Consider the following 25,846-nt stretch of genomic DNA (forward strand, 5'->3'; position numbering starts at 1 on the left):
GAGTTTGCTATTTGGATGAATAAAGCAAGTAAAAAGTGTGTTAGATAAAAATTCATTTCAATTCGCTAATCGGGCTAATATGAATCAGGTGAATCGAGTTCTGCTTTTGGAAACTGGGTTAAGAAGGGGTGCACCGTTCCTGGAGGTACTGCAATACCAGGTCAATGCGTGGAGTGGACAGAGCAAGCTCTTTTTCCATCTCCCTGTTCTAAAAATCCATTTAATATATGGTCCCCAGATAGGGGACGTATCAGATATTAAACTGATAAGAACAGATACTACACTTGATCTTAGCCAAAAGGCCGAGAAGCGATAACCAGAATTGGTTTGGGCCTCGAGTGGCACCCTGGCCTATGCCGGACACATCTTAGGGAGAGAGAGCGAGAGGGAGACAAACCCACGCCTACACAAGACATTTTGTCACCCAAGCCAACCCTTGAAAAGGCTGCTTTGCAGAGCAAAAACAAGAAGAATGGTGCGTTTTGCAGCCGCCGCCCACTGCAATGAATCTGAATAACTCCTCCTTTAGGGCGCAAGCAACTCCCCTCCCCCTTGCAGTCTTTCCAATTCACGATACAAAAAGACGGACAGGACAGGTTGCCTGACTTTCCGTCACTGCCACCCTTTGCCATCCTTACCCGTAGAAAGCCCTTTCATCATCCCCAAACCCTAATCTTTTCCCTTTCCTTCCCAGCCCCCAAACCCTGCCCTCTGTACCTTTCTCACCACCCGCTTCCCTTCTCCTGTCATCCCCCTACCACCCGGGAAAAAAAGAGATTGCCCCCTCCTTCCACTAGCCCACCCTCCCACCCAAAGAACAACTTCTTCTGCGCAGCTTGTTTTCTAGGCAGCAGCGCTATTGTGATGTCATCGGGGGGCATTGTGACAAGCCGCCAGTGTTCCGTCTCTTCATGTTGTGCACTGTTCAAACCGAAAATACATCAACAGGCAGGCTACAGAAAAGCTTACTAACAAAGGTTAGAGAGGGGCTTTCTCAGAGGGCTTTTTACAGTTTGTCTATTCCCAATTAGCCGGTTTAGTATACTTAATGAAAGTACTAATTCTTTCATAGGCCGCCCATTCTTAGTATTTGACGTTCAGGTAACAACAGGTAACTTTATTTGGAGTGGAAGCAGAGAGATAACACCAGATGCCAATTGTAGATCCTCTCACACCTGTGGTCACTGCAGCATCTGACTCCACTTTGTCCAAAAGGGATCTATTCCATTCAATTACACATGATCTAGATTAGACTGACAACAAGATACTGCACGGGACATAGCAGAGTTGGTGAAGTTGAGTGGTGATGAGTTTGCTATTTGGATGAATAAAGCAAGTAAAAAGTGTGTTAGATAAAAATTCATTTCAATTCGCTAATCGGGCTAATATGAATCAGGTGAATCGAGTTCTGCTTTTGGAAACTGGGTTAAGAAGGGGTGCACCGTTCCTGGAGGTACTGCAATACCAGGTCAATGCGTGGAGTGGACAGAGCAAGCTCTTTTTCCATCTCCCTGTTCTAAAAATCCATTTAATATATGGTCCCCAGATAGGGGACGTATCAGATATTAAACTGATAAGAACAGATACTACACTTGATCTTAGCCAAAAGGCCGAGAAGCGATAACCAGAATTGGTTTGGGCCTCGAGTGGCACCCTGGCCTATGCCGGACACATCTTAGGGAGAGAGAGCGAGAGGGAGACAAACCCACGCCTACACAAGACATTTTGTCACCCAAGCCAACCCTTGAAAAGGCTGCTTTGCAGAGCAAAAACAAGAAGAATGGTGCGTTTTGCAGCCGCCGCCCACTGCAATGAATCTGAATAACTCCTCCTTTAGGGCGCAAGCAACTCCCCTCCCCCTTGCAGTCTTTCCAATTCACGATACAAAAAGACGGACAGGACAGGTTGCCTGACTTTCCGTCACTGCCACCCTTTGCCATCCTTACCCGTAGAAAGCCCTTTCATCATCCCCAAACCCTAATCTTTTCCCTTTCCTTCCCAGCCCCCAAACCCTGCCCTCTGTACCTTTCTCACCACCCGCTTCCCTTCTCCTGTCATCCCCCTACCACCCGGGAAAAAAAGAGATTGCCCCCTCCTTCCACTAGCCCACCCTCCCACCCAAAGAACAACTTCTTCTGCGCAGCTTGTTTTCTAGGCAGCAGCGCTATTGTGATGTCATCGGGGGGCATTGTGACAAGCCGCCAGTGTTCCGTCTCTTCATGTTGTGCACTGTTCAAACCGAAAATACATCAACAGGCAGGCTACAGAAAAGCTTACTAACAAAGGTTAGAGAGGGGCTTTCTCAGAGGGCTTTTTACAGTTTGTCTATTCCCAATTAGCCGGTTTAGTATACTTAATGAAAGTACTAATTCTTTCATAGGCCGCCCATTCTTAGTATTTGACGTTCAGGTAACAACAGGTAACTTTATTTGGAGTGGAAGCAGAGAGATAACACCAGATGCCAATTGTAGATCCTCTCACACCTGTGGTCACTGCAGCATCTGACTCCACTTTGTCCAAAAGGGATCTATTCCATTCAATTACACATGATCTAGATTAGACTGACAACAAGATACTGCACGGGACATAGCAGAGTTGGTGAAGTTGAGTGGTGATGAGTTTGCTATTTGGATGAATAAAGCAAGTAAAAAGTGTGTTAGATAAAAATTCATTTCAATTCGCTAATCGGGCTAATATGAATCAGGTGAATCGAGTTCTGCTTTTGGAAACTGGGTTAAGAAGGGGTGCACCGTTCCTGGAGGTACTGCAATACCAGGTCAATGCGTGGAGTGGACAGAGCAAGCTCTTTTTCCATCTCCCTGTTCTAAAAATCCATTTAATATATGGTCCCCAGATAGGGGACGTATCAGATATTAAACTGATAAGAACAGATACTACACTTGATCTTAGCCAAAAGGCCGAGAAGCGATAACCAGAATTGGTTTGGGCCTCGAGTGGCACCCTGGCCTATGCCGGACACATCTTAGGGAGAGAGAGCGAGAGGGAGACAAACCCACGCCTACACAAGACATTTTGTCACCCAAGCCAACCCTTGAAAAGGCTGCTTTGCAGAGCAAAAACAAGAAGAATGGTGCGTTTTGCAGCCGCCGCCCACTGCAATGAATCTGAATAACTCCTCCTTTAGGGCGCAAGCAACTCCCCTCCCCCTTGCAGTCTTTCCAATTCACGATACAAAAAGACGGACAGGACAGGTTGCCTGACTTTCCGTCACTGCCACCCTTTGCCATCCTTACCCGTAGAAAGCCCTTTCATCATCCCCAAACCCTAATCTTTTCCCTTTCCTTCCCAGCCCCCAAACCCTGCCCTCTGTACCTTTCTCACCACCCGCTTCCCTTCTCCTGTCATCCCCCTACCACCCGGGAAAAAAAGAGATTGCCCCCTCCTTCCACTAGCCCACCCTCCCACCCAAAGAACAACTTCTTCTGCGCAGCTTGTTTTCTAGGCAGCAGCGCTATTGTGATGTCATCGGGGGGCATTGTGACAAGCCGCCAGTGTTCCGTCTCTTCATGTTGTGCACTGTTCAAACCGAAAATACATCAACAGGCAGGCTACAGAAAAGCTTACTAACAAAGGTTAGAGAGGGGCTTTCTCAGAGGGCTTTTTACAGTTTGTCTATTCCCAATTAGCCGGTTTAGTATACTTAATGAAAGTACTAATTCTTTCATAGGCCGCCCATTCTTAGTATTTGACGTTCAGGTAACAACAGGTAACTTTATTTGGAGTGGAAGCAGAGAGATAACACCAGATGCCAATTGTAGATCCTCTCACACCTGTGGTCACTGCAGCATCTGACTCCACTTTGTCCAAAAGGGATCTATTCCATTCAATTACACATGATCTAGATTAGACTGACAACAAGATACTGCACGGGACATAGCAGAGTTGGTGAAGTTGAGTGGTGATGAGTTTGCTATTTGGATGAATAAAGCAAGTAAAAAGTGTGTTAGATAAAAATTCATTTCAATTCGCTAATCGGGCTAATATGAATCAGGTGAATCGAGTTCTGCTTTTGGAAACTGGGTTAAGAAGGGGTGCACCGTTCCTGGAGGTACTGCAATACCAGGTCAATGCGTGGAGTGGACAGAGCAAGCTCTTTTTCCATCTCCCTGTTCTAAAAATCCATTTAATATATGGTCCCCAGATAGGGGACGTATCAGATATTAAACTGATAAGAACAGATACTACACTTGATCTTAGCCAAAAGGCCGAGAAGCGATAACCAGAATTGGTTTGGGCCTCGAGTGGCACCCTGGCCTATGCCGGACACATCTTAGGGAGAGAGAGCGAGAGGGAGACAAACCCACGCCTACACAAGACATTTTGTCACCCAAGCCAACCCTTGAAAAGGCTGCTTTGCAGAGCAAAAACAAGAAGAATGGTGCGTTTTGCAGCCGCCGCCCACTGCAATGAATCTGAATAACTCCTCCTTTAGGGCGCAAGCAACTCCCCTCCCCCTTGCAGTCTTTCCAATTCACGATACAAAAAGACGGACAGGACAGGTTGCCTGACTTTCCGTCACTGCCACCCTTTGCCATCCTTACCCGTAGAAAGCCCTTTCATCATCCCCAAACCCTAATCTTTTCCCTTTCCTTCCCAGCCCCCAAACCCTGCCCTCTGTACCTTTCTCACCACCCGCTTCCCTTCTCCTGTCATCCCCCTACCACCCGGGAAAAAAAGAGATTGCCCCCTCCTTCCACTAGCCCACCCTCCCACCCAAAGAACAACTTCTTCTGCGCAGCTTGTTTTCTAGGCAGCAGCGCTATTGTGATGTCATCGGGGGGCATTGTGACAAGCCGCCAGTGTTCCGTCTCTTCATGTTGTGCACTGTTCAAACCGAAAATACATCAACAGGCAGGCTACAGAAAAGCTTACTAACAAAGGTTAGAGAGGGGCTTTCTCAGAGGGCTTTTTACAGTTTGTCTATTCCCAATTAGCCGGTTTAGTATACTTAATGAAAGTACTAATTCTTTCATAGGCCGCCCATTCTTAGTATTTGACGTTCAGGTAACAACAGGTAACTTTATTTGGAGTGGAAGCAGAGAGATAACACCAGATGCCAATTGTAGATCCTCTCACACCTGTGGTCACTGCAGCATCTGACTCCACTTTGTCCAAAAGGGATCTATTCCATTCAATTACACATGATCTAGATTAGACTGACAACAAGATACTGCACGGGACATAGCAGAGTTGGTGAAGTTGAGTGGTGATGAGTTTGCTATTTGGATGAATAAAGCAAGTAAAAAGTGTGTTAGATAAAAATTCATTTCAATTCGCTAATCGGGCTAATATGAATCAGGTGAATCGAGTTCTGCTTTTGGAAACTGGGTTAAGAAGGGGTGCACCGTTCCTGGAGGTACTGCAATACCAGGTCAATGCGTGGAGTGGACAGAGCAAGCTCTTTTTCCATCTCCCTGTTCTAAAAATCCATTTAATATATGGTCCCCAGATAGGGGACGTATCAGATATTAAACTGATAAGAACAGATACTACACTTGATCTTAGCCAAAAGGCCGAGAAGCGATAACCAGAATTGGTTTGGGCCTCGAGTGGCACCCTGGCCTATGCCGGACACATCTTAGGGAGAGAGAGCGAGAGGGAGACAAACCCACGCCTACACAAGACATTTTGTCACCCAAGCCAACCCTTGAAAAGGCTGCTTTGCAGAGCAAAAACAAGAAGAATGGTGCGTTTTGCAGCCGCCGCCCACTGCAATGAATCTGAATAACTCCTCCTTTAGGGCGCAAGCAACTCCCCTCCCCCTTGCAGTCTTTCCAATTCACGATACAAAAAGACGGACAGGACAGGTTGCCTGACTTTCCGTCACTGCCACCCTTTGCCATCCTTACCCGTAGAAAGCCCTTTCATCATCCCCAAACCCTAATCTTTTCCCTTTCCTTCCCAGCCCCCAAACCCTGCCCTCTGTACCTTTCTCACCACCCGCTTCCCTTCTCCTGTCATCCCCCTACCACCCGGGAAAAAAAGAGATTGCCCCCTCCTTCCACTAGCCCACCCTCCCACCCAAAGAACAACTTCTTCTGCGCAGCTTGTTTTCTAGGCAGCAGCGCTATTGTGATGTCATCGGGGGGCATTGTGACAAGCCGCCAGTGTTCCGTCTCTTCATGTTGTGCACTGTTCAAACCGAAAATACATCAACAGGCAGGCTACAGAAAAGCTTACTAACAAAGGTTAGAGAGGGGCTTTCTCAGAGGGCTTTTTACAGTTTGTCTATTCCCAATTAGCCGGTTTAGTATACTTAATGAAAGTACTAATTCTTTCATAGGCCGCCCATTCTTAGTATTTGACGTTCAGGTAACAACAGGTAACTTTATTTGGAGTGGAAGCAGAGAGATAACACCAGATGCCAATTGTAGATCCTCTCACACCTGTGGTCACTGCAGCATCTGACTCCACTTTGTCCAAAAGGGATCTATTCCATTCAATTACACATGATCTAGATTAGACTGACAACAAGATACTGCACGGGACATAGCAGAGTTGGTGAAGTTGAGTGGTGATGAGTTTGCTATTTGGATGAATAAAACAAGTAAAAAGTGTGTTAGATAAAAATTCATTTCAATTCGCTAATCGGGCTAATATGAATCAGGTGAATCGAGTTCTGCTTTTGGAAACTGGGTTAAGAAGGGGTGCACCGTTCCTGGAGGTACTGCAATACCAGGTCAATGCGTGGAGTGGACAGAGCAAGCTCTTTTTCCATCTCCCTGTTCTAAAAATCCATTTAATATATGGTCCCCAGATAGGGGACGTATCAGATATTAAACTGATAAGAACAGATACTACACTTGATCTTAGCCAAAAGGCCGAGAAGCGATAACCAGAATTGGTTTGGGCCTCGAGTGGCACCCTGGCCTATGCCGGACACATCTTAGGGAGAGAGAGCGAGAGGGAGACAAACCCACGCCTACACAAGACATTTTGTCACCCAAGCCAACCCTTGAAAAGGCTGCTTTGCAGAGCAAAAACAAGAAGAATGGTGCGTTTTGCAGCCGCCGCCCACTGCAATGAATCTGAATAACTCCTCCTTTAGGGCGCAAGCAACTCCCCTCCCCCTTGCAGTCTTTCCAATTCACGATACAAAAAGACGGACAGGACAGGTTGCCTGACTTTCCGTCACTGCCACCCTTTGCCATCCTTACCCGTAGAAAGCCCTTTCATCATCCCCAAACCCTAATCTTTTCCCTTTCCTTCCCAGCCCCCAAACCCTGCCCTCTGTACCTTTCTCACCACCCGCTTCCCTTCTCCTGTCATCCCCCTACCACCCGGGAAAAAAAGAGATTGCCCCCTCCTTCCACTAGCCCACCCTCCCACCCAAAGAACAACTTCTTCTGCGCAGCTTGTTTTCTAGGCAGCAGCGCTATTGTGATGTCATCGGGGGGCATTGTGACAAGCCGCCAGTGTTCCGTCTCTTCATGTTGTGCACTGTTCAAACCGAAAATACATCAACAGGCAGGCTACAGAAAAGCTTACTAACAAAGGTTAGAGAGGGGCTTTCTCAGAGGGCTTTTTACAGTTTGTCTATTCCCAATTAGCCGGTTTAGTATACTTAATGAAAGTACTAATTCTTTCATAGGCCGCCCATTCTTAGTATTTGACGTTCAGGTAACAACAGGTAACTTTATTTGGAGTGGAAGCAGAGAGATAACACCAGATGCCAATTGTAGATCCTCTCACACCTGTGGTCACTGCAGCATCTGACTCCACTTTGTCCAAAAGGGATCTATTCCATTCAATTACACATGATCTAGATTAGACTGACAACAAGATACTGCACGGGACATAGCAGAGTTGGTGAAGTTGAGTGGTGATGAGTTTGCTATTTGGATGAATAAAGCAAGTAAAAAGTGTGTTAGATAAAAATTCATTTCAATTCGCTAATCGGGCTAATATGAATCAGGTGAATCGAGTTCTGCTTTTGGAAACTGGGTTAAGAAGGGGTGCACCGTTCCTGGAGGTACTGCAATACCAGGTCAATGCGTGGAGTGGACAGAGCAAGCTCTTTTTCCATCTCCCTGTTCTAAAAATCCATTTAATATATGGTCCCCAGATAGGGGACGTATCAGATATTAAACTGATAAGAACAGATACTACACTTGATCTTAGCCAAAAGGCCGAGAAGCGATAACCAGAATTGGTTTGGGCCTCGAGTGGCACCCTGGCCTATGCCGGACACATCTTAGGGAGAGAGAGCGAGAGGGAGACAAACCCACGCCTACACAAGACATTTTGTCACCCAAGCCAACCCTTGAAAAGGCTGCTTTGCAGAGCAAAAACAAGAAGAATGGTGCGTTTTGCAGCCGCCGCCCACTGCAATGAATCTGAATAACTCCTCCTTTAGGGCGCAAGCAACTCCCCTCCCCCTTGCAGTCTTTCCAATTCACGATACAAAAAGACGGACAGGACAGGTTGCCTGACTTTCCGTCACTGCCACCCTTTGCCATCCTTACCCGTAGAAAGCCCTTTCATCATCCCCAAACCCTAATCTTTTCCCTTTCCTTCCCAGCCCCCAAACCCTGCCCTCTGTACCTTTCTCACCACCCGCTTCCCTTCTCCTGTCATCCCCCTACCACCCGGGAAAAAAAGAGATTGCCCCCTCCTTCCACTAGCCCACCCTCCCACCCAAAGAACAACTTCTTCTGCGCAGCTTGTTTTCTAGGCAGCAGCGCTATTGTGATGTCATCGGGGGGCATTGTGACAAGCCGCCAGTGTTCCGTCTCTTCATGTTGTGCACTGTTCAAACCGAAAATACATCAACAGGCAGGCTACAGAAAAGCTTACTAACAAAGGTTAGAGAGGGGCTTTCTCAGAGGGCTTTTTACAGTTTGTCTATTCCCAATTAGCCGGTTTAGTATACTTAATGAAAGTACTAATTCTTTCATAGGCCGCCCATTCTTAGTATTTGACGTTCAGGTAACAACAGGTAACTTTATTTGGAGTGGAAGCAGAGAGATAACACCAGATGCCAATTGTAGATCCTCTCACACCTGTGGTCACTGCAGCATCTGACTCCACTTTGTCCAAAAGGGATCTATTCCATTCAATTACACATGATCTAGATTAGACTGACAACAAGATACTGCACGGGACATAGCAGAGTTGGTGAAGTTGAGTGGTGATGAGTTTGCTATTTGGATGAATAAAGCAAGTAAAAAGTGTGTTAGATAAAAATTCATTTCAATTCGCTAATCGGGCTAATATGAATCAGGTGAATCGAGTTCTGCTTTTGGAAACTGGGTTAAGAAGGGGTGCACCGTTCCTGGAGGTACTGCAATACCAGGTCAATGCGTGGAGTGGACAGAGCAAGCTCTTTTTCCATCTCCCTGTTCTAAAAATCCATTTAATATATGGTCCCCAGATAGGGGACGTATCAGATATTAAACTGATAAGAACAGATACTACACTTGATCTTAGCCAAAAGGCCGAGAAGCGATAACCAGAATTGGTTTGGGCCTCGAGTGGCACCCTGGCCTATGCCGGACACATCTTAGGGAGAGAGAGCGAGAGGGAGACAAACCCACGCCTACACAAGACATTTTGTCACCCAAGCCAACCCTTGAAAAGGCTGCTTTGCAGAGCAAAAACAAGAAGAATGGTGCGTTTTGCAGCCGCCGCCCACTGCAATGAATCTGAATAACTCCTCCTTTAGGGCGCAAGCAACTCCCCTCCCCCTTGCAGTCTTTCCAATTCACGATACAAAAAGACGGACAGGACAGGTTGCCTGACTTTCCGTCACTGCCACCCTTTGCCATCCTTACCCGTAGAAAGCCCTTTCATCATCCCCAAACCCTAATCTTTTCCCTTTCCTTCCCAGCCCCCAAACCCTGCCCTCTGTACCTTTCTCACCACCCGCTTCCCTTCTCCTGTCATCCCCCTACCACCCGGGAAAAAAAGAGATTGCCCCCTCCTTCCACTAGCCCACCCTCCCACCCAAAGAACAACTTCTTCTGCGCAGCTTGTTTTCTAGGCAGCAGCGCTATTGTGATGTCATCGGGGGGCATTGTGACAAGCCGCCAGTGTTCCGTCTCTTCATGTTGTGCACTGTTCAAACCGAAAATACATCAACAGGCAGGCTACAGAAAAGCTTACTAACAAAGGTTAGAGAGGGGCTTTCTCAGAGGGCTTTTTACAGTTTGTCTATTCCCAATTAGCCGGTTTAGTATACTTAATGAAAGTACTAATTCTTTCATAGGCCGCCCATTCTTAGTATTTGACGTTCAGGTAACAACAGGTAACTTTATTTGGAGTGGAAGCAGAGAGATAACACCAGATGCCAATTGTAGATCCTCTCACACCTGTGGTCACTGCAGCATCTGACTCCACTTTGTCCAAAAGGGATCTATTCCATTCAATTACACATGATCTAGATTAGACTGACAACAAGATACTGCACGGGACATAGCAGAGTTGGTGAAGTTGAGTGGTGATGAGTTTGCTATTTGGATGAATAAAGCAAGTAAAAAGTGTGTTAGATAAAAATTCATTTCAATTCGCTAATCGGGCTAATATGAATCAGGTGAATCGAGTTCTGCTTTTGGAAACTGGGTTAAGAAGGGGTGCACCGTTCCTGGAGGTACTGCAATACCAGGTCAATGCGTGGAGTGGACAGAGCAAGCTCTTTTTCCATCTCCCTGTTCTAAAAATCCATTTAATATATGGTCCCCAGATAGGGGACGTATCAGATATTAAACTGATAAGAACAGATACTACACTTGATCTTAGCCAAAAGGCCGAGAAGCGATAACCAGAATTGGTTTGGGCCTCGAGTGGCACCCTGGCCTATGCCGGACACATCTTAGGGAGAGAGAGCGAGAGGGAGACAAACCCACGCCTACACAAGACATTTTGTCACCCAAGCCAACCCTTGAAAAGGCTGCTTTGCAGAGCAAAAACAAGAAGAATGGTGCGTTTTGCAGCCGCCGCCCACTGCAATGAATCTGAATAACTCCTCCTTTAGGGCGCAAGCAACTCCCCTCCCCCTTGCAGTCTTTCCAATTCACGATACAAAAAGACGGACAGGACAGGTTGCCTGACTTTCCGTCACTGCCACCCTTTGCCATCCTTACCCGTAGAAAGCCCTTTCATCATCCCCAAACCCTAATCTTTTCCCTTTCCTTCCCAGCCCCCAAACCCTGCCCTCTGTACCTTTCTCACCACCCGCTTCCCTTCTCCTGTCATCCCCCTACCACCCGGGAAAAAAAGAGATTGCCCCCTCCTTCCACTAGCCCACCCTCCCACCCAAAGAACAACTTCTTCTGCGCAGCTTGTTTTCTAGGCAGCAGCGCTATTGTGATGTCATCGGGGGGCATTGTGACAAGCCGCCAGTGTTCCGTCTCTTCATGTTGTGCACTGTTCAAACCGAAAATACATCAACAGGCAGGCTACAGAAAAGCTTACTAACAAAGGTTAGAGAGGGGCTTTCTCAGAGGGCTTTTTACAGTTTGTCTATTCCCAATTAGCCGGTTTAGTATACTTAATGAAAGTACTAATTCTTTCATAGGCCGCCCATTCTTAGTATTTGACGTTCAGGTAACAACAGGTAACTTTATTTGGAGTGGAAGCAGAGAGATAACACCAGATGCCAATTGTAGATCCTCTCACACCTGTGGTCACTGCAGCATCTGACTCCACTTTGTCCAAAAGGGATCTATTCCATTCAATTACACATGATCTAGATTAGACTGACAACAAGATACTGCACGGGACATAGCAGAGTTGGTGAAGTTGAGTGGTGATGAGTTTGCTATTTGGATGAATAAAGCAAGTAAAAAGTGTGTTAGATAAAAATTCATTTCAATTCGCTAATCGGGCTAATATGAATCAGGTGAATCGAGTTCTGCTTTTGGAAACTGGGTTAAGAAGGGGTGCACCGTTCCTGGAGGTACTGCAATACCAGGTCAATGCGTGGAGTGGACAGAGCAAGCTCTTTTTCCATCTCCCTGTTCTAAAAATCCATTTAATATATGGTCCCCAGATAGGGGACGTATCAGATATTAAACTGATAAGAACAGATACTACACTTGATCTTAGCCAAAAGGCCGAGAAGCGATAACCAGAATTGGTTTGGGCCTCGAGTGGCACCCTGGCCTATGCCGGACACATCTTAGGGAGAGAGAGCGAGAGGGAGACAAACCCACGCCTACACAAGACATTTTGTCACCCAAGCCAACCCTTGAAAAGGCTGCTTTGCAGAGCAAAAACAAGAAGAATGGTGCGTTTTGCAGCCGCCGCCCACTGCAATGAATCTGAATAACTCCTCCTTTAGGGCGCAAGCAACTCCCCTCCCCCTTGCAGTCTTTCCAATTCACGATACAAAAAGACGGACAGGACAGGTTGCCTGACTTTCCGTCACTGCCACCCTTTGCCATCCTTACCCGTAGAAAGCCCTTTCATCATCCCCAAACCCTAATCTTTTCCCTTTCCTTCCCAGCCACCAAACCCTGCCCTCTGTACCTTTCTCACCACCCGCTTCCCTTCTCCTGTCATCCCCCTACCACTCGGGAAAAAAAGAGATTGCCCCCTCCTTCCACTAGCCCACCCTCCCACCCAAAGAACAACTTCTTCTGCGCAGCTTGTTTTCTAGGCAGCAGCGCTATTGTGATGTCATCGGGGGGCATTGTGACAAGCCGCCAGCGTTCCGTCTCTTCATGTTGTGCACTGTTCAAACCGAAAATACATCAACAGGCAGGCTACAGAAAAGCTTACTAACAAAGGTTAGAGAGGGGCTTTCTCAGAGGGCTTTTTACAGTTTGTCTATTCCCAATTAGCCGGTTTAGTATACTTAATGAAAGTACTAATTCTTTCATAGGCCGCCCATTCTTAGTATTTGACGTTCAGGTAACAACAGGTAACTTTATTTGGAGTGGAAGCAGAGAGATAACACCAGATGCCAATTGTAGATCCTCTCACACCTGTGGTCACTGCAGCATCTGACTCCACTTTGTCCAAAAGGGATCTATTCCATTCAATTACACATGATCTAGATTAGACTGACAACAAGATACTGCACGGGACATAGCAGAGTTGGTGAAGTTGAGTGGTGATGAGTTTGCTATTTGGATGAATAAAGCAAGTAAAAAGTGTGTTAGATAAAAATTCATTTCAATTCGCTAATCGGGCTAATATGAATCAGGTGAATCGAGTTCTGCTTTTGGAAACTGGGTTAAGAAGGGGTGCACCGTTCCTGGAGGTACTGCAATACCAGGTCAATGCGTGGAGTGGACAGAGCAAGCTCTTTTTCCATCTCCCTGTTCTAAAAATCCATTTAATATATGGTCCCCAGATAGGGGACGTATCAGATATTAAACTGATAAGAACAGATACTACACTTGATCTTAGCCAAAAGGCCGAGAAGCGATAACCAGAATTGGTTTGGGCCTCGAGTGGCACCCTGGCCTATGCCGGACACATCTTAGGGAGAGAGAGCGAGAGGGAGACAAACCCACGCCTACACAAGACATTTTGTCACCCAAGCCAACCCTTGAAAAGGCTGCTTTGCAGAGCAAAAACAAGAAGAATGGTGCGTTTTGCAGCCGCCGCCCACTGCAATGAATCTGAATAACTCCTCCTTTAGGGCGCAAGCAACTCCCCTCCCCCTTGCAGTCTTTCCAATTCACGATACAAAAAGACGGACAGGACAGGTTGCCTGACTTTCCGTCACTGCCACCCTTTGCCATCCTTACCCGTAGAAAGCCCTTTCATCATCCCCAAACCCTAATCTTTTCCCTTTCCTTCCCAGCCCCCAAACCCTGCCCTCTGTACCTTTCTCACCACCCGCTTCCCTTCTCCTGTCATCCCCCTACCACCCGGGAAAAAAAGAGATTGCCCCCTCCTTCCACTAGCCCACCCTCCCACCCAAAGAACAACTTCTTCTGCGCAGCTTGTTTTCTAGGCAGCAGCGCTATTGTGATGTCATCGGGGGGCATTGTGACAAGCCGCCAGTGTTCCGTCTCTTCATGTTGTGCACTGTTCAAACCGAAAATACATCAACAGGCAGGCTACAGAAAAGCTTACTAACAAAGGTTAGAGAGGGGCTTTCTCAGAGGGCTTTTTACAGTTTGTCTATTCCCAATTAGCCGGTTTAGTATACTTAATGAAAGTACTAATTCTTTCATAGGCCGCCCATTCTTAGTATTTGACGTTCAGGTAACAACAGGTAACTTTATTTGGAGTGGAAGCAGAGAGATAACACCAGATGCCAATTGTAGATCCTCTCACACCTGTGGTCACTGCAGCATCTGACTCCACTTTGTCCAAAAGGGATCTATTCCATTCAATTACACATGATCTAGATTAGACTGACAACAAGATACTGCACGGGACATAGCAGAGTTGGTGAAGTTGAGTGGTGATGAGTTTGCTATTTGGATGAATAAAGCAAGTAAAAAGTGTGTTAGATAAAAATTCATTTCAATTCGCTAATCGGGCTAATATGAATCAGGTGAATCGAGTTCTGCTTTTGGAAACTGGGTTAAGAAGGGGTGCACCGTTCCTGGAGGTACTGCAATACCAGGTCAATGCGTGGAGTGGACAGAGCAAGCTCTTTTTCCATCTCCCTGTTCTAAAAATCCATTTAATATATGGTCCCCAGATAGGGGACGTATCAGATATTAAACTGATAAGAACAGATACTACACTTGATCTTAGCCAAAAGGCCGAGAAGCGATAACCAGAATTGGTTTGGGCCTCGAGTGGCACCCTGGCCTATGCCGGACACATCTTAGGGAGAGAGAGCGAGAGGGAGACAAACCCACGCCTACACAAGACATTTTGTCACCCAAGCCAACCCTTGAAAAGGCTGCTTTGCAGAGCAAAAACAAGAAGAATGGTGCGTTTTGCAGCTGCCGCCCACTGCAATGAATCTGAATAACTCCTCCTTTAGGGCGCAAGCAACTCCCCTCCCCCTTGCAGTCTTTCCAATTCACGATACAAAAAGACGGACAGGACAGGTTGCCTGACTTTCCGTCACTGCCACCCTTTGCCATCCTTACCCGTAGAAAGCCCTTTCATCATCCCCAAACCCTAATCTTTTCCCTTTCCTTCCCAGCCCCCAAACCCTGCCCTCTGTACCTTTCTCACCACCCGCTTCCCTTCTCCTGTCATCCCCCTACCACCCGGGAAAAAAAGAGATTGCCCCCTCCTTCCACTAGCCCACCCTCCCACCCAAAGAACAACTTCTTCTGCGCAGCTTGTTTTCTAGGCAGCAGCGCTATTGTGATGTCATCGGGGGGCATTGTGACAAGCCGCCAGTGTTCCGTCTCTTCATGTTGTGCACTGTTCAAACCGAAAATACATCAACAGGCAGGCTACAGAAAAGCTTACTAACAAAGGTTAGAGAGGGGCTTTCTCAGAGGGCTTTTTACAGTTTGTCTATTCCCAATTAGCCGGTTTAGTATACTTAATGAAAGTACTAATTCTTTCATAGGCCGCCCATTCTTAGTATTTGACGTTCAGGTAACAACAGGTAACTTTATTTGGAGTGGAAGCAGAGAGATAACACCAGATGCCAATTGTAGATCCTCTCACACCTGTGGTCACTGCAGCATCTGACTCCACTTTGTCCAAAAGGGATCTATTCCATTCAATTACACATGATCTAGATTAGACTGACAACAAGATACTGCACGGGACATAGCAGAGTTGGTGAAGTTGAGTGGTGATGAGTTTGCTATTTGGATGAATAAAGCAAGTAAAAAGTGTGTTAGATAAAAATTCATTTCAATTCGCTAATCGGGCTAATATGAATCAGGTGAATCGAGTTCTGCTTTTGGAAACTGGGTTAAGAAGGGGTGCACCGTTCCTGGAGGTACTGCAATACCAGGTCAATGCGTGGAGTGGACAGAGCAAGCTCTTTTTCCATCTCCCTGTTCTAAAAATCCATTTAATATATGGTCCCCAGATAGGGGACGTATCAGATATTAAACTGATAAGAACAGATACTACACTTGATCTTAGCCAAAAGGCCGAGAAGCGATAACCAGAATTGGTTTGGGCCTCGAGTGGCACCCTGGCCTATGCCGGACACATCTTAGGGAGAGAGAGCGAGAGGGAGACAAACCCACGCCTACACAAGACATTTTGTCACCCAAGCCAACCCTTGAAAAGGCTGCTTTGCAGAGCAAAAACAAGAAGAATGGTGCGTTTTGCAGCCGCCGCCCACTGCAATGAATCTGAATAACTCCTCCTTTAGGGCGCAAGCAACTCCCCTCCCCCTTGCAGTCTTTCCAATTCACGATACAAAAAGACGGACAGGACAGGTTGCCTGACTTTCCGTCACTGCCACCCTTTGCCATCCTTACCCGTAGAAAGCCCTTTCATCATCCCCAAACCCTAATCTTTTCCCTTTCCTTCCCAGCCCCCAAACCCTGCCCTCTGTACCTTTCTCACCACCCGCTTCCCTTCTCCTGTCATCCCCCTACCACCCGGGAAAAAAAGAGATTGCCCCCTCCTTCCACTAGCCCACCCTCCCACCCAAAGAACAACTTCTTCTGCGCAGCTTGTTTTCTAGGCAGCAGCGCTATTGTGATGTCATCGGGGGGCATTGTGACAAGCCGCCAGTGTTCCGTCTCTTCATGTTGTGCACTGTTCAAACCGAAAATACATCAACAGGCAGGCTACAGAAAAGCTTACTAACAAAGGTTAGAGAGGGGCTTTCTCAGAGGGCTTTTTACAGTTTGTCTATTCCCAATTAGCCGGTTTAGTATACTTAATGAAAGTACTAATTCTTTCATAGGCCGCCCATTCTTAGTATTTGACGTTCAGGTAACAACAGGTAACTTTATTTGGAGTGGAAGCAGAGAGATAACACCAGATGCCAATTGTAGATCCTCTCACACCTGTGGTCACTGCAGCATCTGACTCCACTTTGTCCAAAAGGGATCTATTCCATTCAATTACACATGATCTAGATTAGACTGACAACAAGATACTGCACGGGACATAGCAGAGTTGGTGAAGTTGAGTGGTGATGAGTTTGCTATTTGGATGAATAAAGCAAGTAAAAAGTGTGTTAGATAAAAATTCATTTCAATTCGCTAATCGGGCTAATATGAATCAGGTGAATCGAGTTCTGCTTTTGGAAACTGGGTTAAGAAGGGGTGCACCGTTCCTGGAGGTACTGCAATACCAGGTCAATGCGTGGAGTGGACAGAGCAAGCTCTTTTTCCATCTCCCTGTTCTAAAAATCCATTTAATATATGGTCCCCAGATAGGGGACGTATCAGATATTAAACTGATAAGAACAGATACTACACTTGATCTTAGCCAAAAGGCCGAGAAGCGATAACCAGAATTGGTTTGGGCCTCGAGTGGCACCCTGGCCTATGCCGGACACATCTTAGGGAGAGAGAGCGAGAGGGAGACAAACCCACGCCTACACAAGACATTTTGTCACCCAAGCCAACCCTTGAAAAGGCTGCTTTGCAGAGCAAAAACAAGAAGAATGGTGCGTTTTGCAGCCGCCGCCCACTGCAATGAATCTGAATAACTCCTCCTTTAGGGCGCAAGCAACTCCCCTCCCCCTTGCAGTCTTTCCAATTCACGATACAAAAAGACGGACAGGACAGGTTGCCTGACTTTCCGTCACTGCCACCCTTTGCCATCCTTACCCGTAGAAAGCCCTTTCATCATCCCCAAACCCTAATCTTTTCCCTTTCCTTCCCAGCCCCCAAACCCTGCCCTCTGTACCTTTCTCACCACCCGCTTCCCTTCTCCTGTCATCCCCCTACCACCCGGGAAAAAAAGAGATTGCCCCCTCCTTCCACTAGCCCACCCTCCCACCCAAAGAACAACTTCTTCTGCGCAGCTTGTTTTCTAGGCAGCAGCGCTATTGTGATGTCATCGGGGGGCATTGTGACAAGCCGCCAGTGTTCCGTCTCTTCATGTTGTGCACTGTTCAAACCGAAAATACATCAACAGGCAGGCTACAGAAAAGCTTACTAACAAAGGTTAGAGAGGGGCTTTCTCAGAGGGCTTTTTACAGTTTGTCTATTCCCAATTAGCCGGTTTAGTATACTTAATGAAAGTACTAATTCTTTCATAGGCCGCCCATTCTTAGTATTTGACGTTCAGGTAACAACAGGTAACTTTATTTGGAGTGGAAGCAGAGAGATAACACCAGATGCCAATTGTAGATCCTCTCACACCTGTGGTCACTGCAGCATCTGACTCCACTTTGTCCAAAAGGGATCTATTCCATTCAATTACACATGATCTAGATTAGACTGACAACAAGATACTGCACGGGACATAGCAGAGTTGGTGAAGTTGAGTGGTGATGAGTTTGCTATTTGGATGAATAAAGCAAGTAAAAAGTGTGTTAGATAAAAATTCATTTCAATTCGCTAATCGGGCTAATATGAATCAGGTGAATCGAGTTCTGCTTTTGGAAACTGGGTTAAGAAGGGGTGCACCGTTCCTGGAGGTACTGCAATACCAGGTCAATGCGTGGAGTGGACAGAGCAAGCTCTTTTTCCATCTCCCTGTTCTAAAAATCCATTTAATATATGGTCCCCAGATAGGGGACGTATCAGATATTAAACTGATAAGAACAGATACTACACTTGATCTTAGCCAAAAGGCCGAGAAGCGATAACCAGAATTGGTTTGGGCCTCGAGTGGCACCCTGGCCTATGCCGGACACATCTTAGGGAGAGAGAGCGAGAGGGAGACAAACCCACGCCTACACAAGACATTTTGTCACCCAAGCCAACCCTTGAAAAGGCTGCTTTGCAGAGCAAAAACAAGAAGAATGGTGCGTTTTGCAGCCGCCGCCCACTGCAATGAATCTGAATAACTCCTCCTTTAGGGCGCAAGCAACTCCCCTCCCCCTTGCAGTCTTTCCAATTCACGATACAAAAAGACGGACAGGACAGGTTGCCTGACTTTCCGTCACTGCCACCCTTTGCCATCCTTACCCGTAGAAAGCCCTTTCATCATCCCCAAACCCTAATCTTTTCCCTTTCCTTCCCAGCCCCCAAACCCTGCCCTCTGTACCTTTCTCACCACCCGCTTCCCTTCTCCTGTCATCCCCCTACCACCCGGGAAAAAAAGAGATTGCCCCCTCCTTCCACTAGCCCACCCTCCCACCCAAAGAACAACTTCTTCTGCGCAGCTTGTTTTCTAGGCAGCAGCGCTATTGTGATGTCATCGGGGGGCATTGTGACAAGCCGCCAGTGTTCCGTCTCTTCATGTTGTGCACTGTTCAAACCGAAAATACATCAACAGGCAGGCTACAGAAAAGCTTACTAACAAAGGTTAGAGAGGGGCTTTCTCAGAGGGCTTTTTACAGTTTGTCTATTCCCAATTAGCCGGTTTAGTATACTTAATGAAAGTACTAATTCTTTCATAGGCCGCCCATTCTTAGTATTTGACGTTCAGGTAACAACAGGTAACTTTATTTGGAGTGGAAGCAGAGAGATAACACCAGATGCCAATTGTAGATCCTCTCACACCTGTGGTCACTGCAGCATCTGACTCCACTTTGTCCAAAAGGGATCTATTCCATTCAATTACACATGATCTAGATTAGACTGACAACAAGATACTGCACGGGACATAGCAGAGTTGGTGAAGTTGAGTGGTGATGAGTTTGCTATTTGGATGAATAAAGCAAGTAAAAAGTGTGTTAGATAAAAATTCATTTCAATTCGCTAATCGGGCTAATATGAATCAGGTGAATCGAGTTCTACTTTTGGAAACTGGGTTAAGAAGGGGTGCACCGTTCCTGGAGGTACTGCAATACCAGGTCAATGCGTGGAGTGGACAGAGCAAGCTCTTTTTCCATCTCCCTGTTCTAAAAATCCATTTAATATATGGTCCCCAGATAGGGGACGTATCAGATATTAAACTGATAAGAACAGATACTACACTTGATCTTAGCCAAAAGGCCGAGAAGCGATAACCAGAATTGGTTTGGGCCTCGAGTGGCACCCTGGCCTATGCCGGACACATCTTAGGGAGAGAGAGCGAGAGGGAGACAAACCCACGCCTACACAAGACATTTTGTCACCCAAGCCAACCCTTGAAAAGGCTGCTTTGCAGAGCAAAAACAAGAAGAATGGTGCGTTTTGCAGCCGCCGCCCACTGCAATGAATCTGAATAACTCCTCCTTTAGGGCGCAAGCAACTCCCCTCCCCCTTGCAGTCTTTCCAATTCACGATACAAAAAGACGGACAGGACAGGTTGCCTGACTTTCCGTCACTGCCACCCTTTGCCATCCTTACCCGTAGAAAGCCCTTTCATCATCCCCAAACCCTAATCTTTTCCCTTTCCTTCCCAGCCCCCAAACCCTGCCCTCTGTACCTTTCTCACCACCCGCTTCCCTTCTCCTGTCATCCCCCTACCACCCGGGAAAAAAAGAGATTGCCCCCTCCTTCCACTAGCCCACCCTCCCACCCAAAGAACAACTTCTTCTGCGCAGCTTGTTTTCTAGGCAGCAGCGCTATTGTGATGTCATCGGGGGGCATTGTGACAAGCCGCCAGTGTTCCGTCTCTTCATGTTGTGCACTGTTCAAACCGAAAATACATCAACAGGCAGGCTACAGAAAAGCTTACTAACAAAGGTTAGAGAGGGGCTTTCTCAGAGGGCTTTTTACAGTTTGTCTATTCCCAATTAGCCGGTTTAGTATACTTAATGAAAGTACTAATTCTTTCATAGGCCGCCCATTCTTAGTATTTGACGTTCAGGTAACAACAGGTAACTTTATTTGGAGTGGAAGCAGAGAGATAACACCAGATGCCAATTGTAGATCCTCTCACACCTGTGGTCACTGCAGCATCTGACTCCACTTTGTCCAAAAGGGATCTATTCCATTCAATTACACATGATCTAGATTAGACTGACAACAAGATACTGCACGGGACATAGCAGAGTTGGTGAAGTTGAGTGGTGATGAGTTTGCTATTTGGATGAATAAAGCAAGTAAAAAGTGTGTTAGATAAAAATTCATTTCAATTCGCTAATCGGGCTAATATGAATCAGGTGAATCGAGTTCTGCTTTTGGAAACTGGGTTAAGAAGGGGTGCACCGTTCCTGGAGGTACTGCAATACCAGGTCAATGCGTGGAGTGGACAGAGCAAGCTCTTTTTCCATCTCCCTGTTCTAAAAATCCATTTAATATATGGTCCCCAGATAGGGGACGTATCAGATATTAAACTGATAAGAACAGATACTACACTTGATCTTAGCCAAAAGGCCGAGAAGCGATAACCAGAATTGGTTTGGGCCTCGAGTGGCACCCTGGCCTATGCCGGACACATCTTAGGGAGAGAGAGCGAGAGGGAGACAAACCCACGCCTACACAAGACATTTTGTCACCCAAGCCAACCCTTGAAAAGGCTGCTTTGCAGAGCAAAAACAAGAAGAATGGTGCGTTTTGCAGCCGCCGCCCACTGCAATGAATCTGAATAACTCCTCCTTTAGGGCGCAAGCAACTCCCCTCCCCCTTGCAGTCTTTCCAATTCACGATACAAAAAGACGGACAGGACAGGTTGCCTGACTTTCCGTCACTGCCACCCTTTGCCATCCTTACCCGTAGAAAGCCCTTTCATCATCCCCAAACCCTAATCTTTTCCCTTTCCTTCCCAGCCCCCAAACCCTGCCCTCTGTACCTTTCTCACCACCCGCTTCCCTTCTCCTGTCATCCCCCTACCACCCGGGAAAAAAAGAGATTGCCCCCTCCTTCCACTAGCCCACCCTCCCACCCAAAGAACAACTTCTTCTGCGCAGCTTGTTTTCTAGGCAGCAGCGCTATTGTGATGTCATCGGGGGGCATTGTGACAAGCCGCCAGTGTTCCGTCTCTTCATGTTGTGCACTGTTCAAACCGAAAATACATCAACAGGCAGGCTACAGAAAAGCTTACTAACAAAGGTTAGAGAGGGGCTTTCTCAGAGGGCTTTTTACAGTTTGTCTATTCCCAATTAGCCGGTTTAGTATACTTAATGAAAGTACTAATTCTTTCATAGGCCGCCCATTCTTAGTATTTGACGTTCAGGTAACAACAGGTAACTTTATTTGGAGTGGAAGCAGAGAGATAACACCAGATGCCAATTGTAGATCCTCTCACACCTGTGGTCACTGCAGCATCTGACTCCACTTTGTCCAAAAGGGATCTATTCCATTCAATTACACATGATCTAGATTAGACTGACAACAAGATACTGCACGGGACATAGCAGAGTTGGTGAAGTTGAGTGGTGATGAGTTTGCTATTTGGATGAATAAAGCAAGTAAAAAGTGTGTTAGATAAAAATTCATTTCAATTCGCTAATCGGGCTAATATGAATCAGGTGAATCGAGTTCTGCTTTTGGAAACTGGGTTAAGAAGGGGTGCACCGTTCCTGGAGGTACTGCAATACCAGGTCAATGCGTGGAGTGGACAGAGCAAGCTCTTTTTCCATCTCCCTGTTCTAAAAATCCATTTAATATATGGTCCCCAGATAGGGGACGTATCAGATATTAAACTGATAAGAACAGATACTACACTTGATCTTAGCCAAAAGGCCGAGAAGCGATAACCAGAATTGGTTTGGGCCTCGAGTGGCACCCTGGCCTATGCCGGACACATCTTAGGGAGAGAGAGCGAGAGGGAGACAAACCCACGCCTACACAAGACATTTTGTCACCCAAGCCAACCCTTGAAAAGGCTGCTTTGCAGAGCAAAAACAAGAAGAATGGTGCGTTTTGCAGCCGCCGCCCACTGCAATGAATCTGAATAACTCCTCCTTTAGGGCGCAAGCAACTCCCCTCCCCCTTGCAGTCTTTCCAATTCACGATACAAAAAGACGGACAGGACAGGTTGCCTGACTTTCCGTCACTGCCACCCTTTGCCATCCTTACCCGTAGAAAGCCCTTTCATCATCCCCAAACCCTAATCTTTTCCCTTTCCTTCCCAGCCCCCAAACCCTGCCCTCTGTACCTTTCTCACCACCCGCTTCCCTTCTCCTGTCATCCCCCTACCACCCGGGAAAAAAAGAGATTGCCCCCTCCTTCCACTAGCCCACCCTCCCACCCAAAGAACAACTTCTTCTGCGCAGCTTGTTTTCTAGGCAGCAGCGCTATTGTGATGTCATCGGGGGGCATTGTGACAAGCCGCCAGTGTTCCGTCTCTTCATGTTGTGCACTGTTCAAACCGAAAATACATCAACAGGCAGGCTACAGAAAAGCTTACTAACAAAGGTTAGAGAGGGGCTTTCTCAGAGGGCTTTTTACAGTTTGTCTATTCCCAATTAGCCGGTTTAGTATACTTAATGAAAGTACTAATTCTTTCATAGGCCGCCCATTCTTAGTATTTGACGTTCAGGTAACAACAGGTAACTTTATTTGGAGTGGAAGCAGAGAGATAACACCAGATGCCAATTGTAGATCCTCTCACACCTGTGGTCACTGCAGCATCTGACTCCACTTTGTCCAAAAGGGATCTATTCCATTCAATTACACATGATCTAGATTAGACTGACAACAAGATACTGCACGGGACATAGCAGAGTTGGTGAAGTTGAGTGGTGATGAGTTTGCTATTTGGATGAATAAAGCAAGTAAAAAGTGTGTTAGATAAAAATTCATTTCAATTCGCTAATCGGGCTAATATGAATCAGGTGAATCGAGTTCTGCTTTTGGAAACTGGGTTAAGAAGGGGTGCACCGTTCCTGGAGGTACTGCAATACCAGGTCAATGCGTGGAGTGGACAGAGCAAGCTCTTTTTCCATCTCCCTGTTCTAAAAATCCATTTAATATATGGTCCCCAGATAGGGGACGTATCAGATATTAAACTGATAAGAACAGATACTACACTTGATCTTAGCCAAAAGGCCGAGAAGCGATAACCAGAATTGGTTTGGGCCTCGAGTGGCACCCTGGCCTATGCCGGACACATCTTAGGGAGAGAGAGCGAGAGGGAGACAAACCCACGCCTACACAAGACATTTTGTCACCCAAGCCAACCCTTGAAAAGGCTGCTTTGCAGAGCAAAAACAAGAAGAATGGTGCGTTTTGCAGCCGCCGCCCACTGCAATGAATCTGAATAACTCCTCCTTTAGGGCGCAAGCAACTCCCCTCCCCCTTGCAGTCTTTCCAATTCACGATACAAAAAGACGGACAGGACAGGTTGCCTGACTTTCCGTCACTGCCACCCTTTGCCATCCTTACCCGTAGAAAGCCCTTTCATCATCCCCAAACCCTAATCTTTTCCCTTTCCTTCCCAGCCCCCAAACCCTGCCCTCTGTACCTTTCTCACCACCCGCTTCCCTTCTCCTGTCATCCCCCTACCACCCGGGAAAAAAAGAGATTGCCCCCTCCTTCCACTAGCCCACCCTCCCACCCAAAGAACAACTTCTTCTGCGCAGCTTGTTTTCTAGGCAGCAGCGCTATTGTGATGTCATCGGGGGGCATTGTGACAAGCCGCCAGTGTTCCGTCTCTTCATGTTGTGCACTGTTCAAACCGAAAATACATCAACAGGCAGGCTACAGAAAAGCTTACTAACAAAGGTTAGAGAGGGGCTTTCTCAGAGGGCTTTTTACAGTTTGTCTATTCCCAATTAGCCGGTTTAGTATACTTAATGAAAGTACTAATTCTTTCATAGGCCGCCCATTCTTAGTATTTGACGTTCAGGTAACAACAGGTAACTTTATTTGGAGTGGAAGCAGAGAGATAACACCAGATGCCAATTGTAGATCCTCTCACACCTGTGGTCACTGCAGCATCTGACTCCACTTTGTCCAAAAGGGATCTATTCCATTCAATTACACATGATCTAGATTAGACTGACAACAAGATACTGCACGGGACATAGCAGAGTTGGTGAAGTTGAGTGGTGATGAGTTTGCTATTTGGATGAATAAAGCAAGTAAAAAGTGTGTTAGATAAAAATTCATTTCAATTCGCTAATCGGGCTAATATGAATCAGGTGAATCGAGTTCTGCTTTTGGAAACTGGGTTAAGAAGGGGTGCACCGTTCCTGGAGGTACTGCAATACCAGGTCAATGCGTGGAGTGGACAGAGCAAGCTCTTTTTCCATCTCCCTGTTCTAAAAATCCATTTAATATATGGTCCCCAGATAGGGGACGTATCAGATATTAAACTGATAAGAACAGATACTACACTTGATCTTAGCCAAAAGGCCGAGAAGCGATAACCAGAATTGGTTTGGGCCTCGAGTGGCACCCTGGCCTATGCCGGACACATCTTAGGGAGAGAGAGCGAGAGGGAGACAAACCCACGCCTACACAAGACATTTTGTCACCCAAGCCAACCCTTGAAAAGGCTGCTTTGCAGAGCAAAAACAAGAAGAATGGTGCGTTTTGCAGCCGCCGCCCACTGCAATGAATCTGAATAACTCCTCCTTTAGGGCGCAAGCAACTCCCCTCCCCCTTGCAGTCTTTCCAATTCACGATACAAAAAGACGGACAGGACAGGTTGCCTGACTTTCCGTCACTGCCACCCTTTGCCATCCTTACCCGTAGAAAGCCCTTTCATCATCCCCAAACCCTAATCTTTTCCCTTTCCTTCCCAGCTCCCAAACCCTGCCCTCTGTACCTTTCTCACCACCCGCTTCCCTTCTCCTGTCATCCCCCTACCACCCGGGAAAAAAAGAGATTGCCCCCTCCTTCCACTAGCCCACCCTCCCACCCAAAGAACAACTTCTTCTGCGCAGCTTGTTTTCTAGGCAGCAGCGCTATTGTGATGTCATCGGGGGGCATTGTGACAAGCCGCCAGTGTTCCGTCTCTTCATGTTGTGCACTGTTCAAACCGAAAATACATCAACAGGCAGGCTACAGAAAAGCTTACTAACAAAGGTTAGAGAGGGGCTTTC

The 25,846-nt window shown here is 46.8% G+C and overlaps 20 non-coding genes across 20 annotated transcripts; all 20 read right to left on the bottom strand.

Annotated features, from left to right (window-relative positions):
• Window positions 1–123: 123 nt before the first annotated feature.
• On the bottom strand, window positions 124–314 carry LOC142271785 (U2 spliceosomal RNA). The gene has a single exon (XR_012736780.1). It is a non-coding gene; the product is annotated as a U2 spliceosomal RNA (small nuclear RNA).
• Window positions 315–1,431: 1,117 nt separating this feature from the next.
• LOC142271786 (U2 spliceosomal RNA) lies at window positions 1,432–1,622 on the bottom strand. The gene has a single exon (XR_012736781.1). It is a non-coding gene; the product is annotated as a U2 spliceosomal RNA (small nuclear RNA).
• Window positions 1,623–2,739: 1,117 nt separating this feature from the next.
• On the bottom strand, window positions 2,740–2,930 carry LOC142271787 (U2 spliceosomal RNA). The gene has a single exon (XR_012736782.1). It is a non-coding gene; the product is annotated as a U2 spliceosomal RNA (small nuclear RNA).
• Window positions 2,931–4,047: 1,117 nt separating this feature from the next.
• LOC142271788 (U2 spliceosomal RNA) lies at window positions 4,048–4,238 on the bottom strand. Its single transcript, XR_012736783.1, has one exon. It is a non-coding gene; the product is annotated as a U2 spliceosomal RNA (small nuclear RNA).
• A 1,117-nt stretch (window positions 4,239–5,355) lies between these two features.
• On the bottom strand, window positions 5,356–5,546 carry LOC142271789 (U2 spliceosomal RNA). Its single transcript, XR_012736784.1, has one exon. It is a non-coding gene; the product is annotated as a U2 spliceosomal RNA (small nuclear RNA).
• A 1,117-nt stretch (window positions 5,547–6,663) lies between these two features.
• On the bottom strand, window positions 6,664–6,854 carry LOC142271790 (U2 spliceosomal RNA). Its single transcript, XR_012736785.1, has one exon. It is a non-coding gene; the product is annotated as a U2 spliceosomal RNA (small nuclear RNA).
• Window positions 6,855–7,971: 1,117 nt separating this feature from the next.
• On the bottom strand, window positions 7,972–8,162 carry LOC142271791 (U2 spliceosomal RNA). The gene has a single exon (XR_012736786.1). It is a non-coding gene; the product is annotated as a U2 spliceosomal RNA (small nuclear RNA).
• A 1,117-nt stretch (window positions 8,163–9,279) lies between these two features.
• LOC142271792 (U2 spliceosomal RNA) lies at window positions 9,280–9,470 on the bottom strand. Its single transcript, XR_012736787.1, has one exon. It is a non-coding gene; the product is annotated as a U2 spliceosomal RNA (small nuclear RNA).
• Window positions 9,471–10,587: 1,117 nt separating this feature from the next.
• On the bottom strand, window positions 10,588–10,778 carry LOC142271794 (U2 spliceosomal RNA). The gene has a single exon (XR_012736788.1). It is a non-coding gene; the product is annotated as a U2 spliceosomal RNA (small nuclear RNA).
• A 1,117-nt stretch (window positions 10,779–11,895) lies between these two features.
• Window positions 11,896–12,086, bottom strand: LOC142271796 (U2 spliceosomal RNA). Its single transcript, XR_012736790.1, has one exon. It is a non-coding gene; the product is annotated as a U2 spliceosomal RNA (small nuclear RNA).
• A 1,117-nt stretch (window positions 12,087–13,203) lies between these two features.
• Window positions 13,204–13,394, bottom strand: LOC142271797 (U2 spliceosomal RNA). Its single transcript, XR_012736791.1, has one exon. It is a non-coding gene; the product is annotated as a U2 spliceosomal RNA (small nuclear RNA).
• A 1,117-nt stretch (window positions 13,395–14,511) lies between these two features.
• On the bottom strand, window positions 14,512–14,702 carry LOC142271798 (U2 spliceosomal RNA). Its single transcript, XR_012736792.1, has one exon. It is a non-coding gene; the product is annotated as a U2 spliceosomal RNA (small nuclear RNA).
• Window positions 14,703–15,819: 1,117 nt separating this feature from the next.
• Window positions 15,820–16,010, bottom strand: LOC142271800 (U2 spliceosomal RNA). Its single transcript, XR_012736793.1, has one exon. It is a non-coding gene; the product is annotated as a U2 spliceosomal RNA (small nuclear RNA).
• A 1,117-nt stretch (window positions 16,011–17,127) lies between these two features.
• On the bottom strand, window positions 17,128–17,318 carry LOC142271801 (U2 spliceosomal RNA). The gene has a single exon (XR_012736794.1). It is a non-coding gene; the product is annotated as a U2 spliceosomal RNA (small nuclear RNA).
• A 1,117-nt stretch (window positions 17,319–18,435) lies between these two features.
• On the bottom strand, window positions 18,436–18,626 carry LOC142271802 (U2 spliceosomal RNA). The gene has a single exon (XR_012736795.1). It is a non-coding gene; the product is annotated as a U2 spliceosomal RNA (small nuclear RNA).
• Window positions 18,627–19,743: 1,117 nt separating this feature from the next.
• LOC142271803 (U2 spliceosomal RNA) lies at window positions 19,744–19,934 on the bottom strand. The gene has a single exon (XR_012736796.1). It is a non-coding gene; the product is annotated as a U2 spliceosomal RNA (small nuclear RNA).
• Window positions 19,935–21,051: 1,117 nt separating this feature from the next.
• On the bottom strand, window positions 21,052–21,242 carry LOC142271804 (U2 spliceosomal RNA). The gene has a single exon (XR_012736797.1). It is a non-coding gene; the product is annotated as a U2 spliceosomal RNA (small nuclear RNA).
• Window positions 21,243–22,359: 1,117 nt separating this feature from the next.
• LOC142271806 (U2 spliceosomal RNA) lies at window positions 22,360–22,550 on the bottom strand. Its single transcript, XR_012736798.1, has one exon. It is a non-coding gene; the product is annotated as a U2 spliceosomal RNA (small nuclear RNA).
• Window positions 22,551–23,667: 1,117 nt separating this feature from the next.
• Window positions 23,668–23,858, bottom strand: LOC142271807 (U2 spliceosomal RNA). Its single transcript, XR_012736799.1, has one exon. It is a non-coding gene; the product is annotated as a U2 spliceosomal RNA (small nuclear RNA).
• A 1,117-nt stretch (window positions 23,859–24,975) lies between these two features.
• LOC142271809 (U2 spliceosomal RNA) lies at window positions 24,976–25,166 on the bottom strand. Its single transcript, XR_012736801.1, has one exon. It is a non-coding gene; the product is annotated as a U2 spliceosomal RNA (small nuclear RNA).
• Window positions 25,167–25,846: the final 680 nt, after the last annotated feature.

The sequence above is a fragment of the Anomaloglossus baeobatrachus genome, unplaced genomic scaffold (assembly GCF_048569485.1).
Source record: "Anomaloglossus baeobatrachus isolate aAnoBae1 unplaced genomic scaffold, aAnoBae1.hap1 Scaffold_3390, whole genome shotgun sequence".
Classification (NCBI taxonomy): Eukaryota; Metazoa; Chordata; class Amphibia; order Anura; family Aromobatidae; genus Anomaloglossus; species Anomaloglossus baeobatrachus.